The sequence below is a fragment of the Theropithecus gelada genome, chromosome 4, assembly GCF_003255815.1.
Source record: "Theropithecus gelada isolate Dixy chromosome 4, Tgel_1.0, whole genome shotgun sequence".
Taxonomy (NCBI): domain Eukaryota; kingdom Metazoa; phylum Chordata; class Mammalia; order Primates; family Cercopithecidae; genus Theropithecus; species Theropithecus gelada.
The window spans coordinates 47,440,591-47,457,295 of NC_037671.1; the positions used below are offsets into that span (position 1 = coordinate 47,440,591).

Here is a 16,705-nt window from a genome sequence, read left to right on the forward strand (position 1 = left end):
TTAACAAGGATATCCAGGAATTGAACTCATCTCTGCAGCAAGCAGACCTAATAGACATCTATAGAACTCTCCACCCCAAATCAACAGAATATACATTCTTCTCAGCACCACATCGTACTTACTCCAAAATTGACCACATAATTGGAAGTAAAGCACTCCTCAGCAAATGTACAAGAACAGAAATTATAACAAACTGTCTCTCAGACCACAGTGCAATCAAACTAGAACTCAGGACTAAGAAACTCAATCAAAACCGCTCAACTACATGGAAACTGAACAAGCTGCTCCTGAATGACTACTGGGTACATAACGAAATGAAGGCAGATATAAAGATGTTCTTTGAAACCAATGAGAACAAAGATACAACATACCAGAATCTCTGGGACACATTTAAAGCAGTGTGTAGAGGGAAATGTATAGCACTAAATGCCCACAAGAGAAAGCAGGAAAGATCTAAAATTGACACTCTAACATCGCAATTAAAAGAACTAGAGAAGCAAGAGCAAACGCATTCGAAAGCTAGCAGAAGGCAAGAAATAACTAAGATCAGAGCAGAACTGAAGGAGATAGAGACACAAAAAACCCTCCAAAAAATCAATGAATCCAGGAGTTGGTTTTTTGAAAAGATCAACAAAATTGACAGACCACTAGCAAGACTAATAAAGAAGAAAAGAGAGAAGAATCAAATCGACGCAATTAAAAATGATAAAGGGGATATCACTACCGACCCCACAGAAATACAAACTACCATCAGAGAATACTATAAACACCTCTACGCAAATAAACTGGAAAATCTAGAAGAAATGGATAATTTCCTGGACACTTACACTCTTCCAAGACTAAACCAGGAAGAAGTTGAATCCCTGAATAGACCAATAGCAGGCTCTGAAATTGAGGCAATAATTAATAGCCTACCAACCAAAAAAAGTCCAGGACCAGATGGATTCACAGCTGAATTCTACCAGAGGTACAAGGAGGAGTTGGTACCATTCCTTCTGAAACTATTCCAATCAATAGAAAACGAGGGAATCCTCCCTAACTCATTTTATGAGGCCCACATCATCCTGATACCAAAGCCTGGCAGAGACACAACAAAAAAAGAGAATTTTAGACCAATATCCCTGATGAACATCGATGCAAAAATCCTCAATAAAATACTGGCAAACCGGATTCAACAACACATCAAAAAGCTTATCCACCATGATCAAGTGGGCTTCATCCCTGGGATGCAAGGCTGGTTCAACATTCGCAAATCAATAAACATAATCCAGCATATAAACAGAACCAAAGACAAGAACCACATGATTATCTCAATAGATGCAAAAAGGCTTTTGACAAAATTCAACATGCTAAAAACGCTCAATAAATTCGGTATTGATGGAACGTACCTCAAAATCATAAGAGCTATTCATGACAAACCCACAGCCAATATCATACTGAATGGGCAAAAACTGGAAAAATTCCCTTTGAAAACTGGCACAAGACAGGGATGCCCTCTCTCACCACTCCTATTCAACATAGTGTTGGAAGTTCTGGCGAGGGCAATTAGGCAAGAGAAAGAAATCAAGGGTATTCAGTTAGGAAAAGAAGAAATCAAATTGTCCCTCTTTGCAGATGACATGATTGTATATTTAGAAAACCCCATTGTCTCAGCCCAAAATCTCCTTAAGCTGAGAAGTAACTTCAGCAAAGTCTCAGGATACAAAATTAATGTGCAAAAATCACAAGCATTCTTATACACCAGTAACAGACAAACAGAGAGCCAAATCAGGAATGAACTTCCATTCACAATTGCTTCAAAGAGAATAAAATACCTAGGAATCCAAAATACCTAGGAATCCAACTTACAAGGGATGTAAAGGACCTCTTCAAGGAGAACTACAAACCACTGCTCAGTGAAATAAAAGAGGACACAAACAAATGGAAGAACATACCATGCTCATGGATAGGAAGAATCAATATCGTGAAAATGGCCATACTGCCCAAGGTAATTTATAGATTCAATGCCATCCCCATCAAGCTACCAATGAGTTTCTTCACAGAATTGGAAAAAACTGCTTTAAAGTTCATATGGAACCAAAAAAGAGCCCGCATCTCCAAGACAATCCTAAGTCAAAAGAACAAAGCTGGAGGCATCACGCTACCTGACTTCAAACTATACTACAAGGCTACAGTAACCAAAACAGCATGGGACTGGTACCAAAACAGAGATATAGACCAATGGAACAGAACAGAGTCCTCAGAAATAATACCACACATCTACAGCCATCTGATCTTTGACAAACCTGAGAGAAACAAGAAATGGGGAAAGGATTCCCTATTTAATAAATGGTGCTGGGAAAATTGGCTAGCCATAAGTAGAAAGCTGAAACTGGATCCTTTCCTTACTCCTTATACGAAAATTAATTCAAGATGGATTAGAGACTTAAATGTTAGACCTAATGCCATAAAAACCCTAGAGGAAAACCTAGGTAGTACCATTCAGGACATAGGCATGGGCAAAGACTTCATGTCTAAAACACCAAAAGCAACGGCAGCAAAAGCCAAAATTGACAAATGGGATCTCATTAAACTCAAGAGCTTCTGCACAGCAAAAGAAACTACCATCAGAGTGAACAGGCAACCTACAGAATGGGAGAAAATTTTTGCAATCTACTCATCTGACAAAGGGCTAATATCCAGAACCTACAAAGAACTCAAACAAATTTACAAGAAAAAAACAAACAACCCCATCCAAAAGTGGGCAAAGGATATGAACAGACATTTCTCAAAAGAAAACATTCATACAGCCAACAGACACATGAAAAAATGCTCATCATCACTGGCCATCAGAGAAATGCAAATCAAAACCACAATGAGATACCATCTCACACCAGTTAGAATGGCGATCATTAAAAAGTCAGGAAACAACAGGTGCTGGAGAGGATGTGGAGAAATAGGAACACTTTTACACTGTTGGTGGGATTGTAAACTAGTTCAACCATTATGGAAAACAGTATGGCGATTCCTCAAGGATCTAGAACTAGATGTACCATATGACCCAGCCATCCCATTACTGGGTATATACCCAAAGGATTATAAATCATGCTGCTATAAAGACACATGCACACGTATGTTTATTGCGGCACTATTCACAATACAAAGACTTGGAATCAACCCAAATGTCCATCAATGACAGACTGGATTAAGAACATGTGGCACATATACACCATGGAATACTATGCAGCCATAAAAAAGGATGAGTTTGTGTCCTTTGTAGGGACATGGATGCAGCTGGAAACCATCACTCTCAGCAAACTATCACAAGAACAGAAAACCAAACACCGCATGTTCTCACTCATAGGTGGGAACTGAACAATGAGATCACTTGGACTCGGGAAGGGGAACATCACACACAGGGGCCTATCATGGGGAGGGGGGAGGGGGGAGGGATTGCATTGGGAGTTATACCTGATGTACATGACGAGTTGATGGGTGCAGCACACCAACATGGCACAAGTATACATATGTAACAAACCTGCACGTTATGCACATGTACCCTACAACTTAAAGTATAATAATAATAAATAAATTAAAAAGAAAAAAAAAAAGAAAATGAGAGTTATTTATCTGTGAATAGGTACATGGCTAAAATACATTGAATGTAAATTTATTCCCATAATTATTAATAAATAAAATTTAATATTTAATATATCAGTAATAGTGAACACTAGGTGTCAGTGTAAGAAACGGAAAAATATTTTTAAAAACCTGTTGTTTCCAATCAGGTGTATAACAATAAAATCAAAAGCAGCTGTTACCACATTTACTTACAATTACATAATTCAGTTAACAAGCCAATCTTTCTTTCAAACAAAAACTCCTGTTCCAAAACCATCATGAATTTAAAGTCAGATTAAGCTAATTATTAGAAGTTACAAGTCTTTTGTAACCTCGGTTACACAAAGCATAGCACATTTTTACTTTTAAGAATATATATTTGGAGAAAGTTCTACTTTTAGGAATTTTGAAATGTTAAAGTGTAGAACTATTATACTGCATTATTTTTGTTGGTTATTTTTCAAAATAATAATGTGGATGATTAATAAATGATACTGAATTTGAAGCTTTTCCCTAAACAGAAGTTTCTCACATAAATTTCAAGTTATCGAAAGTTAAGATGCTTAAAGGGTCAATTCACAAGAAAAAGGCACATGAACTTGGGAAGTAAAATTGCTCCTCTCAAAATTTTAGTACCTAGAAATTTTCTAAAATATAAATGCTAATATTTATATTAAAAATATCATCTAATAACTTTACCAATATTTCAGATAAAGAGTTTTCTCCACAGATTTTGAGGGTAAATGCTTTTAAAACACAAGTTTTAAAAAGATGATTATTAGCAATAATAATAAAAGGAAATGTCAACATCAAAACGGTGTCCCTAGTTTTACAAAGAGGCACTTCACAAACAATTTACAAATACATAGTATTACTTAATTTACACCTAATAATAATAATTTTAAAAATCTATACTCATTTTAGCACATTGGTCAATTTTGGGGGCTTGCGCTCTCTCTTTCACCTACCTATTTATCCATTTACCTGTTTCACCTCCCTCAAACTCCACATTACTATGTACTTAGGAAATCATGTAATTTTCAAGAATGCTGGGAAACTTCTTCATACAATATTCTTAAAACCATCAAGTATGAAAAAGGAACAAAACAAAACATAGAAGTCGCCACCTAAATACACTGTCTTAGGACTCAAAGATCATTTAGCAGAATATTCAAGGATTTGCTAGATAAAAATAGGCGCTTTTAGTCAATGCTCTTATTTCAATGATAGTTAAGTTCTACCCAATTACAGAGATAAAATGAGAAGGCATAAAATTCATGGAAAAGCTTTCTAAGTCTCCAGGATTGAAATGAATTAAATTTAGATCACTCTGTGTCTGCAGGTTTCTTCTCAGGGACATAAAATCAGGTGGGAACTGACAAGGAAGGAACAGGGAAACTCATGTATAATAAATTATCTCAACTGGTTTTTAAGAATGTTAAGGTATCTAAGAAGATTGGCAATAAAAAGTAGAGGTAGGATAAATAGTGACAAAACTGTGTACGGTGTGACATTCTAAAGCAGAAAAGTGGCCTCAGAAACACTGCATGCTATGAATCTTCAAGCTCTCTTTCTGTCTCTTAGTGTCTTTGCCTTTGACACTTTGTTATACCAAATGTCAAAAAAATTTTTGGCTGCCATTAATCCTGTTCCCACTGGCAAATAATGTGGACCAGTGTTAGGTCATTTACATACATTATCTTATATAATGCCTATGATGTAGGTAAAATCCAAGAGATGACTAAATGAGGACTTGGATTAAGGAACATGCTCAACACTATAGAACTAGCAAGTTATGAAGCCAAGATTCAAATCCAGCCATGTTTGTCTCCAAAAAGATTCCAGTCTACAAGCATTTACCAACTCATGGCTCACAAACCCTCTGGGTTTTGCAAAAGTAATCAGCGGAGTCACAGCTAGAACAGTGATTAGCAAATGAGAATATACCAAGTTAGTACAAATAAATGTACTAACAACTCAGTATCTCTATCAGTTTCTCACTCAGATAAATACTGACAGCTGTCATGGTGGATTTGATTGTTATATGATTTTAAATTCATTTATTCTCTGTGATACAGAATTTAATTTATACCCATACTGAACTATTGTTTACAGGTAGTAAGTATAAGGAGTTGAAGCTAAAACAAAAGAATATATAACAATTACACTAACTTTGTAAATTTGTTATCTTTCTTTACCAGAGTAAGCTGTATTCATCCAAAGGAAAGTAGAATTGAGTATATTGAGACATGGACTTCAAAATATCACATGAATGGAAAATATAGTAGCAAGTAGACACAATTTAGCTTGTTGTTTATCCATATCAGAAAGATTTTATAGCAAAATGCTTGCCAAGAGTAGCCTATAACATTTTCCTTTAGTCCCCCTGAAAACAAAAGTAAAAATATATAGGTTTTTAAAAACATCCCATTAATTTCAAAGCATTATGTGTAAGAATTCCAAAAACAGCAGTTTTGTATCATTCTAATAAAATTAAATTTCAATCTATATGTTACATTTCTTATTTCAGTGATGTTCTTCCCTTTTATAATCAGGACTCAAGTTTTCTCTTCCCAGGATTCCTCAGTATCCTCTTGGGTGGTGTAACCCATTTCACTTGTAACCAGGTCTCTTTGCAGGCAAACACAGTATCTCCCTGAAATGCCATTCCCCTTATTCTAAAACCCTTCTTCTGCATCTCTCATCAGATTTTCAAATTCATTTCTAAAACCATCATTTCTCTCCCAAATCTGTCCTTTCTGACCTATTTCAATTCACAAATCTGTCATTCTCCCAATTGCTTAGGAAATATCTCTGACTTGCTCTCCCTTATCTTTTATTTAACCTTCCTGGCTCTGAATTCCTGAACCCATGAAATCTTGCATATTGCAGCTCTACATTTTTTAAAATCTAGGATGTGTTAGTTCAGAATCTGTAACCACGCAACTTAGAGCTAGTAGCATCTTTTGCCTAAATTCTGCAATATCCTCCTTATAACTGACCTCTCCAGAAGCAGCATCTTGAGTCTTTCACAGTTCGATATAAAATAGCCAGGTTATTCTATCCACTTTACTTACTATGCCACTTGCTAAAATTTTTAATTGTCCCCAGCTGTCTACAGAATTACATACAAATTACTCAGTTTGAAATTCAGTGACCTTGAAAATCTGGTCCCAAGTGTCTTTTTCATCACCTTTCTCCATCATACAATTAAGAAACATAGATCATACTACAACTGGAAACCCATATGCCTTGATCAGAGGTGATATCATATAAACCAATAGCTGAATTTGGTTCTTGGCATAAAATGCAAAAGCTCTGCAATATAGCTGACATTTTAAAATAGGCATTCCACTTCTGACAACATCATTCACATCCATTCTGAAATCCAAACAGGGGGTTAGCCATTAATCATTACTATGTAACTTATTATTCACACAAAAATATTATACTTACCGAAAACAAAGAAGCAATTGGTTTTGAAACTCAGTGTAAATAAAAGGATAATTTATTAATTACCATTCTCTCTTTTGGAGAACAGCCATTAGGTCTTTAATACTGACATAGATAAATAACTTCCTTCCTGTCTTATAAAAAACTTTCATTTCCTGACTAACATAAAAGAGGACAAATAAATTAAATATGTTAGAAATGGGAAACTGAATTCCAGTATTTTCTTTATTCTCACAAAAGAGGCATTTGAAAATATCCCCACCTGATCTCTGATTTTTATGAAAATGCAGGGACTTTTTTATCCACCATGATAGAAGATACCAAAGTTATTTAGAAAAAGAGTATTAATACTTTTGCTTTTAACGAAAAAAACAAATTAAAAAATATTGAGTTCCTACTAAATTTAATGTACTCATTGAAACCTTATTCTTATCAGTGAAATCAACTGCTTGCGTATTTAGAAAAAAGGGCAGTATTTGATTTTTAAAGCCTGCCATAGACAAAATAATTGAAAAGGATAAAGCTGAGACTTCTATGATGGGAGTAAAAGTTAACTAATGAAAAAAACTATTATTCTTTTAAGTATATGTGAACCATAAACATTTTATTAGGAATACAGTTATTTTACTTCTTGTATTATCATCAAATCTTACATCAAGTCTATTGATCTTCTTAATAAAAACAGTCTACAAAGAGAAACTTCAGTGCTCAAGGAAAAATGATTCTACTAAAACTCCTCTTCTTAAAGTTTAATACCAAAGCAAGCAATAATATGGTTGATTTCTGGAAAGTTCACAATAGTTTAAATATCCTTTTCAAGTATGTTTAAATTCCTTCTTTCTTATATATTGAATTACTTTTGTCCAGTGGTCTATCAAATGATTCCTATTTTAATGTTATGAAATTATAACTTATGCCTACATTATGTTTTGTTGGCCATTAACACCATTTCTCATGTTAAAGAATGCTATTCTTTCTCTCTGCAAACTTCAAATATGATAAATATTTATCATAGACTTGAAACCGAATTTGTATTTTCCATACCAAAAGAAGATTGTGCTTTACCTTTCGTGGCACTTCTCTTTTTCAATCACTTCTTTTTCAACCACTCTTCACTAACTCTTTGCAAAATGTAAATACTACTCTGAAAACAATATTCTTTTTACTGCAGAGAACCACAGAATACTCAGAATTAGAAAGGACCTTACAGACATACAGTAAATTCAGTAAGGTAAGTATCCACTAAAAAAACAGCATATTTTCTCTACTAAGGAAATTCCCAAACTGTCTAGAGAAGAAATGGTTTGAATTCCATATCTGCTGCTTATAAGCTATGTGACTGCGGGCAAGTTGCTTAATCTTTCTGTTCTTCAGTTTCTAAACCTATAAAGTGAAGAGAGTATTTTCTAACTCTCTAGGTTTACTGGAAGTAGTTAGTGAAATGTTTCTTATGAGTGATGCCACTCTGCCAAAGAGATACAAACACAGAAAGTTTTAAAAACATTTTTCCCTTAATTCCTTAAGGACATTTGCTAAATTATGGAATCTTTATATACAGTTTTGGGGAGAAAAAGGTTTTGGTCATTTAAAAGTCTTTGGTCATTACAGTTTTGGGGAGAAAAAATTTTTGATCATTTTTATATAAATAAAATATAAATTTTATATTTTATGTTTTATATGGCTACAAATATCAATAAGCGTACTGGGCTAAATAAAACAGAGTGATGTTCTCGGCAATCAAAAAGTTAGGAGGCTTTTGATATTTTAATATATATTTTCTGGAACATACTTTACATTATGTTTTACTTGTAAAACAACGAGATAACCTATAATTGTGTGTATTTGTGTTTTTAGCAATTATTTTATCTCGGCTCTACATTGTCACAACTTCTTGCTGTTTCTTATCAGCATCTGCCTGATTAATTGCCTTGGCCTTTCCCATTCCATTTTCCTCCTATTCTACTGCAAAAAAAACCAAAAAACACATAAAGAAAGTCTTAAATACATTCAGGATACTGAGCATGATTTTTACAGTATTTGTGCTGATGTTTATTACTTAATGTCATATTCTTAGTTAAATTAGAAGTGCAAAGTTAGTAAAAATTTTACTGATAAACCTCATTTTCAAAGTTAGTCTTAAAACATCCTGAAGATGTTTTTTTAAGCCTTTCTAATTGACATATTTATTTAATAGACTTTCTCTTTCCATTTGATTACAAAATTTGAAGTTGGCCAGGTGTGGTGGCTCACGCCTGTCATCCCAGCACTTTGGGAGGCTGAGGCGGGTGGATCACCTGAGGTCAGGAGCTCTAGACCAGCCTGGCCAACATGGTGAAACCGTGTCTCTACTAAAAACACAAAAACTAGCCAGGCGTGCTGGTAGATACCTATAATCCCAGCTACTCGGGGGGCCGAGGCAGGAGAATTACTTGAAACTGGGAGGTGGAGGTTCCATTGAGCTGAGATCGCGCCATCGCACTCCAGCCTGGGGAACAAGAGTGAGACTTCGTCTCAAAACAAAACAAAACAAAACAAAAAAAAAAATTGAAGTCAATTTTATTCTAGTGCTTCAGATATAAATACCTTTTGAATTTCAGATTTTATACATATACTTAGAGTTTCATAACAACTAGTAGAGAAGTCTCTGAGGACAGTTAATATATGCTTGGGAAACTAAGAATGTGATTTATAAATTCACTCAGAGATGTGAGAATGACTAGAATTGAAATTATCAGCATAAATAATTTGTTCCCTAACACAGTGTAGTAAAATAACACCCCTAATAAAACATCACAATGGATGTGAAGAGTTCATATCAGAATCTAAAGGGATAAAAATACATATTTTACAAAATAATTATATGTTCTTCAAGGGTAGAAAAATATATAATACTGAGATCTGAGAAATAAATAAAAGTGCTAATTATATTTTTATAAAAAATAAGATAAAGCCAAGCTAGGTTAAAATTTCATAAGTTAAAAAGCTATATAGAAATGTTTTTATTTAAAACCTGGAAAATGGCCTATATATACAATAAAATAATATAAGCAAACTCTTTAGAAGATGGCCTCACACATAGTAGATATTTACTAACTGTTATTTTCTTCTTTTCGGCAGAAACTTAACACTAATCAAGACTAATGGCAGCAATGGGGAAAGAAGACGTGGAGTTATGGATAAAGAAAAGACATTCAAAGATCTTGGAAAAAGAACTGGAAAGTGGAAGTTTTAAACAATCTCTTAGTTCAGATACAGAGGAGAAAAGAAAAATTGATAAATGAGAATAGAATACTTGGAAAACATCTGCCAAATCAAAAAGCACAAAAAGTAAGAAGAAAGAGAGAGAGAGAGAACTTGATGTATGCTAATCAAGATGGGAGACTGAACAGTTACTCTCCTCAGATATGTTTATTCTTCATTACTTTTTGTAATTCAAGATTATTAATAATCTCAAAAATAATCCAGAGAATAGACTCACATATGAAAGCATAGTTCAACAGACTGAATGGCTTACTAGTTGTCGGGTAGATTCACACAGAAAAAAATCTAATATGATTTTCAAATGGAAGGTTAGATAATTATGTTCTATGCATAAAACAAATTATATTCTATCATATTTAATTGAGTAGCAAAAGCAGCCACACAGTCATCAGAAATCATGACAGTTTTTGAACTTCATTTCAAATTGGATATTATCAAAAGCATAATATAGACTCAGTCACACAATTTCAAGTTGGCACAAATCTCCGCCTATCACAATTAAGACATGCAATTCAATCTGGAGAGTGGGAGTTTTATAAAAAGTTTGCATCTCTCTGGTACATCTGAAATACTTGGAACCTAAGCATTTATGAGAAATTTTAGCCTGAACTGAAACATTCAGCACAGACTAAAAATCCAAGCACAGCACAGGATACAAGTGGCTAGAACTTAGCTTAAGTCAAGGGATAGAAGTCTAGCAGACCAGTGGGGAAAAAAAAGGAAGAACCTTTAGGGAGAAAAGCCTGATGCAAGAAAAGAAACACAAATGGAAAGGTGAGAAGATGCTATTTTATATCTATGCTAAGAAAACCAAGTAACATAAGACAATACTTGTAATTTACTGGAAGTGAAAACAATTTATGCTCCAAAATTCTGTGACACTGAAGTAAAGACTGCTTTTCAAAATGAATTGGTTAGTGGGATACACTACAGTGGGAAAAAAATATGTTAAGAGTGGGAGAAAAGACTGGGAATTCCTTCCCGGTTGGTCTTCTGTGTCATGCCTTTAGCAAACTCTCCATGGCAACTGGTAGGGAAAATGTAGCATAAGAGGCATTCTACACAGAATATGCCCATTTTAAAAACTAAGTATCAGTCAATAGTTACTTATTATTTTTTTTAAAAGATAAGTGTATTTATTGAAGCATAAGGTAGTAACATATGAGAGAAAATAAGACTAATTTAAGTAGAAGATATTAGGAGCAATCAATTACAAACAAGTAGTGCTATACAGAAATAATCAGGAAATTTTCCATAATACTTATTCATAAGAAGTAAAAATGAAGAAAAGTAATCAGATTTTACCAACACAAAATGTTCTATTTTGAACCACTCTGTACGCGGATGTGACCATACGTGTGTGTTTTCCCCAAAGCAGGTGTGTTTTTAGTCTGTTTATTCTAAACATGTGCTTAATTTACTCCACAGTACCAGATAGAAAGGCCAAGAATTTCTTCCCAGATGGTATTTGTGGACTACTTCATATCCCATTCATGTAAACACAGAGTGTGTTCCGGTTTGCTGAACTACATATACATGCTCTGGCTTAGTACAAAGTATGAATGTTTAGTTAGCAAGAAACTGTTTCCATCCGATGATTCATTAGGTCCCCATGGTACCCCTGCTTCCTTTATTTTATGCAATCACAAATTATATTAGTTTGTCCTATTTTGATAACCCTCATAATTGAAGTTCTACATGGGAAACTTTATTACTATTTTAAAACACACCAATAAAACATTACTGAGGTGGCATAAGTGACAGCCTCACAGAACTGGTGATGAGGACAGAACAGAGCTTTGCATGAACTGCTTCTACCAGGGAAATTAAAAAGCATTACAGGAGGGAGGGGTGAATTCAGTGCATTTTAATCCACATGGGAGATTAAGCCATAACTCTTCACATATACAAATTTGTTCTTCATTACTTTTCATCATTAAGGAGAATTAGCTAAACATGAGAAATTGGTTCTGATGTGAAAACTAGTATAATCAAGTGAACAGCTTACCAGTGACTGGCAGATTCATACAGTGAAACTCTAATATGATTTTTAAGTGGAATGGTAGATAATTATATTCTATGCATAAAATGTAGTGATTCTTTCGATATTTAACTTTGAATGAACAGAGAAACGAAAGCAGCCATACAGCCATCTGAAATCATTACTTTTTGAACTTGAAAGAGATATGGACAGCATCATAATACCAATTCAAACATAATTTGCACTTGGCACAAATCTCTATTTACTTCAAATGTGATTTAACTCAACCTGGAAAGTGAGGGATAAGGAAGCTTAGGATATGAAAAAGTTTGCATCTCTCTGGTAAATGTGAAATTCTTGGAAATTTTCTAATCAATTTCTCATCTCAATCATGCCATGAAATAGCCCCATTATTAATAACAATAGCAACTATTACTACTGTTACTAGTAACCTAGAGAAGGGAAGCTCTTAATGTTCCAGGAATCCCATTAAGTCCTTCATATATATACATATATATATATAATATATATATAAAATCTTTCTGATGCTTTATAACTACAGTAAAAAGTAATTAGCATTGCAACATAACAAAATAAGAAAACTAAGAGTTTGAAACCTTTCTCTAGTGAAAATTTCTAATTTGTATTGCATTGAATCATATCAAATCACCAATATTCAATCATTCATAGCCTGTAAAAATGTCAATTTCATTTGGCTCAAAAGGGCTGGTTTAAATAATTTCTCAAGTGTAATTCAACTTTAAAATTCTATAACTTTATTGTTCTAATTTGTTCCTGTAGTAAAATTGAAAGCATTATATAGATTTTAGATGACATATTTTCATTATTTAACATACTTTATAATCTATGTGCAAAACTTCAGGGAAGAACAGTCTATTCAGGCCTAAGACATCCACAACTTAACAAGTGGAAAAGAGTGGAAGAAGGTGAAATTACTTAAAATGAAGCACAGGCCTAGGTGAAGCACTGGATGAGAATTACGGGTCAGATGAGAGGATATAGATTCCACATGGCAACAACAGGTCAAAGAAAGAGGAGACGAAACAAATGATTTAAGTAAAAGCTTCTAAATGTAGTTTATTGCCAGTCTTACTGTAGTATTCCCCAATGAAACAATATGTACCTACTGCCAAAATGATCTAAAACATGTCCATTATCATTGGCAGTTGATATTCAACAAAATATCAACACTAGATATTCAATAAAAATCTGTATTGACTAAGGGAGGCATTTTTTTTTTAAATGAAAGTGTATCATAATAAGCCTTGTCAAAAACACAGCTGTACCTACTTTGAGGCGCTATATTCTATTCTGATATATATCAGGAGATAACAGCTAGAAATATATTTATCCATAGTCTCAAAACAAAATTTTGAGGAGCCAAAAGGCTGACATAACTGATCCTGAAAAAAAATGCTGTAGGACAAAAAGAGTGTAGTATAATATATATCAGGCATCAATCTTGTGGAACTTGTTATCCTATACATAGTGAAATGATGAAAAGATAATACTGATCAAAGATGGACTTCAAAAATTTTTGACTGACAGAAATATACAATACACAAATGATCAAACAGGAACTATTCAGGTTGAATTTGGGGCCGGGATCTCAGAACCCCACTTTCTTCTCTTCCTCAAATAGGAGGTATCCCTGAACATTCTTTTGAATACTGGTGTTTCATGGACCATGCTAATTGAAAGCCACCGCTTTAGTCAGGAAGTTTGCCACAGGACACAAGTGTCAAGCCCAGCCGCAAATTTTCTGGCTTCCCAGAAACTCTGAGAGAGAGAAGTCCATGCCCTCCAGGAGAAGTGATGATGGCTCACAACTTCTTGAGCTGCCACAGAAGCAAAAGCAGAAGAAAGAGGTGTGATAAAGGGGGGCATCCCACCTAGCTTAAGAAGGGCTGGCACAAGGGAGCCCTATGCAGGCTGTGAGAGGCTCCCAGCCACTTGCTGATTTGTGAGAAATTCAACTGTGGCCTCATAAAGTCATGCCACTGACGTCTCAAAGAGATCCACTGTCACAATTACAAGTGACTATAGCCACAATGGGTTCCCAAAGGTTCCTGCTATGCAAATGCAAATATTGATGAAGGTAATACTGCTGTTCTTCTACACAGTAGTACCAACACTCATGTTTCTTCTATCTCTAATGATAAAAATATATATACTGTATAAAAAGACATACAGGTTTTTATAAACTGAAAGTCTCTCCTTGTATCTTCTTCTCTCCAAACTCACTCTCTTCTTAGAAAGACCTATCATTAACAGGGAAATTAATTTCATACTGGATAAAGACACTTATGAAAAAACTGGACTGCAAGGTCATCCATTTCATTATTCTTGCAGAAAAATCATGAAATTTGGGGCTGGGTCTGATAGGATTGTGGCGGTCCTCTCTTCCACCTCAATAGCTACCACTGCCTCCAGATGCTCCAAAGATGGTGATCTCTCTGGGTTCCCAAGCTTACAACAAACAGAACTGGGAGGGGGCGGACTTTCTTGTTCTGTGCCAGGAATGTCTTGCAGAAATCTATACATATTAAATAGCCAAAGAAAAAAGCAGGAAGGAACGCAAAATTTGTGCCAGGTCATTCAGTGTTTTGCTTGTGCCCTGGGGTCCACATGCATTTCAAGAAGACAGAAGTGTGCCAAACCTGCAACAAACTGAAGCATGTCTGTTAGGCCTAAATCTTAAGACCTAAAGCACAGACTGCCCATCCAGGTTAATGATGCAGAATTGTCTTCTGAAGGTGACCTGCCAAAGTCAGATGTCAAAAAAGAGTTCTACATGTAGAATATGAGAAACAGGGATTTCTAGCTCTGATGGAACATGGCCAGTTTGCCTGCTGGGGAAAAAGCCACACTGACCAGTGACATGCTACTCAATCCAGCTTGGACCACACCCTCCTACCAAAGGAGTAAGCCCCACCTTTGCTCCTTCTGGGTGAAAGAAGAGTGTAAGAGAGGAGAGGAATGTCCATGCAGACATAAGAAGCCTATAGATCCAGATGATCCCCTTGCCGATCAGAATATTACACACAAATATTATGGAATCAATGATCCAGAAACAGATAAGCATCTAAAGTAGGCTTCAACCATGCCCCATCTGGACCCATCAGAGGACAAGGTTATCCTCACTATATATTGGTAGTCTGGGTAATACCATTTCTGAGACAGATCTAAGACATCATCACTACCAGTTTGGAGAGATGCAGATGATTACTGTTGTTCAGAGAGAGCAGTGTGCTTTCATCCAGGTTTCCACAGGGCAGTCTGCAGAAGTGGCTGCTGAGAAGTCCTTTAATAAGTTGATTGTCAATGGCTGTAGACTCAACATAAAATGGGGAAGATCCCAAGGATCCAGAGGAAAAGAAAAACAGAACAGATGGCAGACTCTGGGATCCAGCTACAGCCTATTCCAGCACTGCCATGAGCTCTTCCTCTTCCTACAGCAGCAGAAGATGCATCTGCCAACTGCTTCAACCTGCCCCAACATGGTCCTCCAGCTGTGGTGAACACTGCCCAGCCACCAGCCCCTAGTCTTCTACACCTCCAACCCTAGGATTTAGGCTACATATATTCATCTCAATGGGACCACCCCTTCCTTTCATGAGGACTCCAGGATTAATCCACTATCTATCTCATGACCCTCAGAGGATGGGAAAACATAGGAACCCCTAGCACACTATCAACACTCTGGGGCTCTATGGAAGAAAGAACACTTAAAAATTCCAATCAATGAATCTTGGAATAAATATGTTTTCCTTCCAAAAAAAACTCATACTGCAAATGGAATAAAACATGTTTTTTATGTCACATTTTGGGTCAACAGTTTATAACCTCTATTCCGATGCTTACTTCCCTCAATTCAACTCAATAAATACATGTTGAATCCTATGAAAGATTTATCATTTATTAGAGACATGAATATACAAATACATGAAGAATTCCAACCTAGGATAGGTAACTCTTCTTAAAACCCTCAACTCACTCTGGATATCAGCATTACCACTTACCATAATGTTTTAAAATTACCTTCTATGTGTTTATGTACCTGACAAAACTGTGAACTCTTATTCGTCTTTGTATCACTATAACTAGAGCTATAGTAGTGTCAATAAATAAGTGTACTAAATAAATGAATAAAACATGAAAAAGTAAAAAATACCTAATAATTTATTAAAGCAGAAAACCATTCAAAACAGTAAATGACAATCTGAAAATGAAATGATGACCTCATTTACACTTTTGTTTTCAGGATAATTAAAAAAAATTAACTTTGATGTGCAAAGAACACCTCAGGGCCATTTACATACCATTTGAGATTGTGTGGCTAAAGGCTTAGCCAGATAGGGATTCCCACATATCAGAACAAATAAAGAC

The 16,705-nt window shown here is 35.1% G+C and overlaps 1 protein-coding gene and 1 pseudogene across 3 annotated transcripts in view; one reads left to right on the plus strand and one right to left on the minus strand.

The window, feature by feature from the left end:
* Positions 1-16,705, minus strand: part of SUPT3H (SPT3 homolog, SAGA and STAGA complex component) — a 538,163-nt gene that overhangs the window by 253,837 nt on the left and 267,621 nt on the right. The gene's annotated exons all lie outside the window — the stretch shown is intronic.
* LOC112623413 lies at positions 14,761-16,003 on the plus strand (annotated as a pseudogene).